Source organism: Bison bison, unplaced genomic scaffold (assembly GCF_000754665.1).
Source record: "Bison bison bison isolate TAMUID 2011002044 unplaced genomic scaffold, Bison_UMD1.0 scf7180017864471, whole genome shotgun sequence".
Taxonomy (NCBI): Eukaryota; Metazoa; Chordata; class Mammalia; order Artiodactyla; family Bovidae; genus Bison; species Bison bison.
Window position 1 is genome coordinate 20,006,478 of NW_011495032.1, and position 7,661 is coordinate 20,014,138.

Consider the following 7,661-nt stretch of genomic DNA (forward strand, 5'->3'; position numbering starts at 1 on the left):
CTTCCTGGCCATACAGTGGTTCTCTCTGACAGTGCATTCCGGGTAGAGAACAGTAAATGAAATCCAGGCAGGAAGTAGCCAGAAAAAAGAAATGGCAGAGCATTCTAGCACTATCTTCTTGTAGAGAAACATGAGACATCACTCTTATATTTTAATCAAATTATTTAAGAACCCAGACCCTAAAATTACTTATTAATATGGTTACTCACAAAGGGTGGGGGAGTTGTAAATGAGTTTGTAATGGTTTGGCTTCCTTCCTAGGATCTGCATCACCAAGTCGGCCCTAATTACAGACCACTGACAACTGCAGAGTCACATTCCCATCCAGAATGAAAAATTCTGACCTACTCCCCTTTCTGAAGCCTTTTCTCATTTTGATGCATATGGATTTGTGCTAATGGAAATTCCGTGTGAAAATTCCAACTTGCCAAAATGAGTCCATTCTCTACCTCCCACCAAAAAAAAAACCATTTAAAGAAAGTATAATTACTTTTAACTTAAGAATGACAATACATTCATGCCAAGGGGGAGGGGGGATGAAGAGGGATGGACTAAGAGTTTAGGATTGGTAGCTGCAAACTATTACGTTTAGAATGGATAAAAAACAAGGTGCTAATGCACAGCACCAGGAACTATATTCAGTGTCCTGTGATAAACTATAATTTGGAAAAGAATATAAAAAAAGAATATATATATATATATGTACAACTGACTGACTTTGCTATACAGCAGAGATTGGCACAACACCCTAAATAAATTATACAGTAAATAAACAAATAGAATGACAATGTATTCAAAATTTCCTTTCCTAACATGGATGTCTGAGCAATACACTAAGATACAAACATTGCATGATATGTTCTGGTGCTGTTTGTGAATTAGAATTATGCCTTGTTAAAAAGTATACTATCAAGTTTGAATTTGCCTAAAAGCCATAGTTGTGTAGCAATGCTGAAGAACACATGCTGTTATTCTTGTGCAGCAGAGGCTCATAGTTGTCCTCCCGGATACCCACTGTCCCTCTCTTGTAAAGAAACAGAAGGCATAGCAGGGCTCATGGCCGCATCCATGAAGATTACATTTTCTAGCCTCCCTTGCAGAGAAGTAGTCATGTGATTGGTTCTGAGCAACGGAATATGAGCCACACGATGTTTGCACCCTCTAGGTCACTTTTCTAAAAGGAACGGAGATTGTCCTCCCTTTTCCTGTTCCCTTTTGCCACAGTAATAGAAACTCAAGCAGCCATCTTAGCTGGAAGATGGAAGATGTGGGGTAGAGAGGGCAAAGTGATAAGACAGAAAGAACAGTTATCACCAACATCATAAAGCCATCTTATCAGCCTTGGTCTGCTTATGTTCTGACCAGTATAGATGCGAATGAAATAAACTGTTATTTTCACCAAACCAGTATCCTAATACATCTCTTGAAGCACTTTGAACCCAACCACTATCTTTTGTTGTGATACCTGTTCCTTAAACAGAAGGCACCGTGGTTTTCTTTCATATGTGTGTACACCGACACATTTTTTTATTGGAGGACAATTGCTTTACAGTAGTGTGGTAGTTTCTGCCCTGTGTGCGTGAGCACACTGTGTGCGTGCTCAGTTCTGTCCAACTCTTTGTGACCCTATGGACTATAACTCGCCAGGCTTCCCTAGCCATGGGATTATCCAGGCAAGAGTACTGGAGTGGGTTACCATTTCCTCCTCCAGGGGATCTTCCCAACCCAGGGATCGAACCCAGGTCTCCTGCACTGCAGGCACATTCTTTACCAACTGAGTCACACGGGAAGCCCAGTCTCTGCCGTACATCAATGCAAATCAGTCATAATTATATATGTATATATATGAACACATACATACATCTATACCTCTCCACCCCCATTCCAGCCCTCTACATGTCACCGTGTGTCAGGGCTCCCTTTTTTTGCAGTAGCAGCAGCCTCCTGCTAGTTATCTATTCTACACATGACAGGATATATGTGTCAATACTACTTTCTCAGTTTGTCTCACCCTCTCCTTCCCCTACAGTGTCCACCAGTCCACTCTCTATGCCCGTGTCTTCATTTATTCTCTGTAAATAGGTTCATCAGTACTATTTTTCCAGATTGCATATATATGTGTTAGTATATACTTGTTTTTCTCCTTCTGACTTACTTCACTCTGTATAACAGGCTCTAGGTTCATCTACCTCACTAAAACTGACTCAAATTCATTCCTTCGTATGGCTGAGTAAAATTCCATTGGATATATGTTCTATAACTTCTTTACCCATTCATCTGCTGATGGTCATCTAAGGTTGCTTCCATGTCCTGGCTATTGTAAGCAGTCTGGCAATGAACGTTGGAGTACATGTGTCTTTTTGAATTGTAGTTTTCTCAGGGTATATGCCCAATAGTGAGACTGCTAGGTCATGTGGTTGTTTATTCCTAGGGAAACGTAGGCAATACACTCTTTGACATAAATCACAGCAAGATCTTCTTTGACCCACCTCCTAGAGTAATGAAAATAACAAAAATAAACAAATCTCAAACTGCTGCACAATTGCACTCATCTCACACGCTAGTAAAGTAATGCTCAAAATTCTCCAAGCCAGGCTTCAGCAATACGTCAACCATGAACTTCCAGATGTTCAAGCTGGTTTTAGAAAAGGCAGAGGAACCAGAGATCAAATTGCCAACATCTGCTGGATCATGGAAAAAGCAAGAGAGTTCCAGAAAAACATCTATTTGTGCTTCATTGACTATGCCAAAGCCTTTGACTGTATGGATCACAATGAACTGTGGAAAATTCTGAAAGAGATGGGAATACCAGACCATCTGACCTGCCTCTTGAGAAACCTATATGCAGGTCAGGAAGCAACAGTTAGAACTGGACATGGAACAACAGAATGATTCCAAATAGGAAAAAGAGTATGTCAAGTCTGCATATTGTTACCCTGCCTATTTAACTTATATGCAGAGTACATCATGAGAAACGCTGGGCTGGAAGAAGCACAAGCTGGAATCAAGATTGCCGGGAGAAATATCAATAACCTCAGATATGCAGATGGCACCACCCTTATGGCAGAAAGTGAAGAGGAACTCAAAAGCCTCTTGATGAAAGTGAGAGAGGAGAGTGGAAAAGTTGGCTTAAAGCTCAGTGAGAAAACTAAGATCATGGCCTCTGGTCCCATCACTTCATGGGAAATAGATGGGGAAACAGTGGAAACAGTGTCAGACCTTAATTTTTTGGGCTCCAAAATCACTGCAGATGGTGACTGCAGCCATGAAATTAAAAGACGCTTACTCCTTGGAAGGAAAGTTATGACCAACCTAGACAGCATATTCAAAAGCAGAGACATTACTTTGCCAACAAAGGTCCGTCTAGTCAAGGCTATGGCTTTTCCTGTGGTCAGGTATGGATGTGAGAGTTGGACTGTGAAGAAGGCTGAGTGCCGAAGAATTGATGCTTTTGAACTGTGGTGTTGGAGAAGACTCTTGAGAGTCCCTTGGATTGCAAGGAGATCCAACCAGTCCATTCTGAAGGAGATCAGCCCTGGGATTTCTTTGGAGGGAATGATGCTGAAGCTGAAACTCCAGTACTTTGGCCACCTCATGCGAAGAGTTGACTCATTGGAAAAGACTCTGATGCTGGGAGGGATTGGGGGCAGGGGGAGAAGGGGACGACAGAGGATGAGATGGCTGGATGGCATCACTGACTTGATGGACGTGAGTCTGAGTGAACTCCGGGAGTTTGTGATGGACAGGGAGGCCTGGCGTGCTGCGATTCATGGGTTCGTAAAGAGTCGGACACAATTGAGCGACTGAACTGAACTGATACTGTATACCTTTAACATTAATACTGTACATCTACTATACTTCAAGTTTTAAAAAAAAAAAGAAAAGAAAAGAAAGGGGGTTTAATACTGTTTCAACTCTTTGGCTTTATTAGCAGCATAATGTAAGAGTTCTAATCCAAACCACCTATGTTTTCACAAATTGAACTTCCAGCAGTGAAAGTATTTTACCATACCCTCCAAGAGCTAAAATTTAAAACATATCTGGCTTAAGGTAATTAAAAATCCATCTTGAATTTATATTCCATAGAGCATATGACATATCCCTGTAAAAAAAAAAAATGAACTTTAGTAAACTGGACATAGGCCAGGGGAAAGCTGTATGATAAAGGCAGCAAAATGTCTGCTCGGGCAGGTGGAATCTATTTGAGGGGTAGTGGCTGCTCAACCAGGCTGAACAAACAGTCTTTTAGGGGACCAACCAGAGGTGACCACCTAAAGAATTTTCCACCAAACGCCACCATTTTCAGTTCTTTCTGATTAAGGACCAAAATAAAAGCTGTGGTAGTTATTTCATTTCCATCATTTAGAAAGCCCCAAACAACAGCTAAGAGCTTTCTATAAGCATGCCAGCGGGGAGGGAGGGGGAGGAAGATTACAGTTGAAATTATACCCTTTTGAGAGCCAGTTAAGCCACTAATTCACAAGCAGGTCTCAAGGCTGCTATCTGACCCAGAAAGCCACAGGTAAGGAATTCATTTTAAGGCTGATTACACGAACGTCAAATCATTCCATTTTTGTAACCTTTTAAAAATTTTTGACTTTTTCCACACTTTTTCTTTACACACTGAACAATGGTCCCAACCCAGGGACTTGAACTTGGAAGTGGAAAACCTTCCAGTCTGAGCACTGAAGAGTGTCACTAGCCCTTGCATACCTCAGGCAAGTCATTACACACCTGGGTTTTGCCATTTCCCTACCTGCAAAACAAACAAAAAAAAGACCACTTCCTACTTCCTGTTATGATAAAAAACAACAACAACAACTGGGGTAAGTCAAGCTCCAAAAAGACTTTCAATGTGGTATATGACATTCAAACAGTCAGTTTTGGGGTAAGAAGACGGAGGGAGGTTTAAGAAGGTGGGGATATATGTATCCCTATGGTTGATTCATGTTGACATACGGCAGAAACCAACACAATATTGTAAGGCAATTATCGTCCAATTTAAAATAAATAAAAAAGTTTAAAAAGAACTTAGAAATAATCTCTTCCATTTAGTCTATTTGCAACATAGAAAAACTCCCTATATGATCTATTCAACATAACGAAGAAAAAAGTTTGACCCTTTCAAGTCATAGAGGATTATTTGCTCTAGATAGCCTAGTCTTCTACATTAATGTCCAAGAGGGCAGGGATTTTGTGTTTTGCTGTGGAGTATATCTTCAGCACCTAGAACAGTGCCCAGCCCATAATAGGTGCTCATTACATATTACTATTAATAGATGAAGAAATGAATAAACAGCTGGCAAAGAATCTGCCTGCAATGCAGGAGATCCCAGTTCTATTCCTGGGTTGGGAAGATCCACTGGAAAATGGATAGGCTACCCACTTCAGTATTGGGCTTTGCTGGTGGCTCAGCTAGAAAAGAATCTGCCTGCAACGCGGGAGACCTGTGTTGGATCCTTGGGTTGGGAAGATCCCCTGGAGAAGGGAACTGACTACCCACTCCAGTAGGCTGGCCTGGAGAATTCCATGGACTGTACAGTACATCTTCAGCACCTATAACAGTGCCCAGCCCATAACAGGTGCTCATTACATATTATAATAGATGAATAAATGAATAAAAGTTTAGCACTCAATAAATGCAGAAATGCTTTTTTTTATTTTAGCCATTTCAGGTGGAGATTTCCTTAAAATGTGTAGTAGCACCCTCTCTTATCTTCTTAAAAAGATTATAAATAGCATAATAGCACACTCTGCCAACAGCAAAGGGTCAACTTTGTGTACATCAAATATTTCAAAGATGCCTTTGTGTGCTTTAAAATATTAAATCACTACAGAATTTTTAATGCAATTTTTAGCTCTTTCATGCTTTTATCACGTTTACCACCCTTCCCTTTCTGTAGGGTTGTCATTTCTCCCTATTGTGAATAGCTTAAAATTGGCCATTTCTGAGTTATTATTTGACTAAAAGCCAGTCAACCACAACTTAGCAGAGTGTCTCAAGTAACAGTACAGGCTCTAAGAGATAAGGGAATGGGATGAGGAGAGGGGCCTCTCTGTTTCCAAGTACCTGTTTCATGGGATCAGCCTACACTGAGGAATTAGCCTGGATTGAGGCCTTCCTAGTATGTGCTGCTTTCAAAGAGCAGAGTGAGTCCTTCAAACTGAAGCAGCTGAATTACGGGGAACCTTCCTAATGCTGGAAAACTATTATTTTTAAATAATATGTTAAATAGGAATGACCTAAAGCTTCCTAGTTAACCTGTGGTTTGGATGCCCAAGGATCTTAAATCAGGCCCCATTTTACAGGATCTTAGATTAGTATCGGTTTGGGAAAGAAATGTGACTCTTAGATAAAATAAGAAATGCACATTAGAAAAAAAATCTAACAGTTCCATGAAAAATCATTAAGCTTTGAGGCATCGTTTCTTGATCTGGGTGCTACTTATACAGGTATGTTAAGAGAACACTTATGTGTTCTCTTCTGTATGTATAGTACGCTTCAATAAAAAGTGTTAAAATTGCCAGAGCAGAGTAATATTTTATCCTTGCCCTATTCCAATGTAAACTGGCCTTTCATAAGCAATAAAGCACAGAGAGTTTGAACATGGAGATAGAAGCCGTAAGACTCCTCTCTCCAAATAAAGATCCACTAAGAGAAACACGCTACTCAAAACCAGAAGGCTGTTGCCTAGGAAACTGGAGCTGTAACTACTGCAGTCACACCTCAGGAACAAAGATGGCCAAGATCTATTTCAATTCTTAGATGCCTCGAGGAACCACAGATGACTATAACTGTGGAAGACAGCCAATCTGTAGTAACGAAGAAGCGCATGCCCGAGTTAGAGAAGCTACAATTGTTAAAGGAAAAAAGAGAGGCAGGGAAGAAGGAAAGAAAAAACAAAATTCAAGTGCAGCAAGTAAAACCCAATCTAAGAACTGCACAGCTGCAAGGCTACAGGTTTCATTCATTTCAGCCAATCCACCCTCTTTACCTTATGGTGACCCCACAACAGCACCTGCCAGCCCCCTGCCAGGAGTAGGGAGAACAAAGCTGAGTAAGACTGGCCCTTTCACAGGGAAAGGCAAGCTCAGAGAAGTGCTCCACTCGAGGTACAAGTGCCCTGGAACAAAGTAGGGGGAACCAATTATCTTCCGTATGAAATGGGCGTGGGAAGCTTCAGATAGAGGTGGCATTTTTTAAGCTTGAATTCAAAGAATATGTACGATCTCCCCGGGATGAGGCCGAGGAGGGGCATCTCAGGCCAAGAGAATGACAGATACAAAGGAGAGAGGCATGCCACAGCCCCATTCTGTTTCTCAACAGGGTGGCTACTGCAATTTGGCAGGGAGGGGGCAAATTCCCCTTGGAGACAATGTCTCACACGCTGCAGGATGTTTGCCATCTCTGACCCCGGCCGCTATTCACTGGCAGCAACTCCCAACCATTATGATAACTAACGGAATGCTCCCCACGTTTCCAAATATACCAAGGAGTGAGGCTGTGCTGCTGCTCACAAGTGAGAAGCCCATGAACACAAGAAAACAGATGTGTGGCTGAAACAGGAGTTGGGGGGTTGGTAGGATAGGAGCTGAGGATGAGATGCAGGTGAGGACCAGAATGAAGGGCTTCACGTCCCTGCTAAGGAGTCAGGCTCTCT

At 41.6% G+C, this 7,661-nt stretch overlaps 1 protein-coding gene and 1 long non-coding RNA gene across 4 annotated transcripts in view; one reads left to right on the plus strand and one right to left on the minus strand.

The window, feature by feature from the left end:
- ANKRD44 (ankyrin repeat domain 44) overlaps window positions 1–7,661 on the minus strand; it is a 314,767-nt gene that overhangs the window by 263,021 nt on the left and 44,085 nt on the right. The window lies entirely within an intron of this gene.
- Window positions 5,471–7,661, plus strand: part of LOC105003615 — a 3,821-nt gene continuing 1,630 nt past the window's right edge. Inside the window, exon 1 of the long non-coding RNA XR_827131.1 lies at window positions 5,471–7,654. This is a non-coding gene — a long non-coding RNA (uncharacterized LOC105003615). The remainder of the gene's footprint in view (window positions 7,655–7,661) is intronic.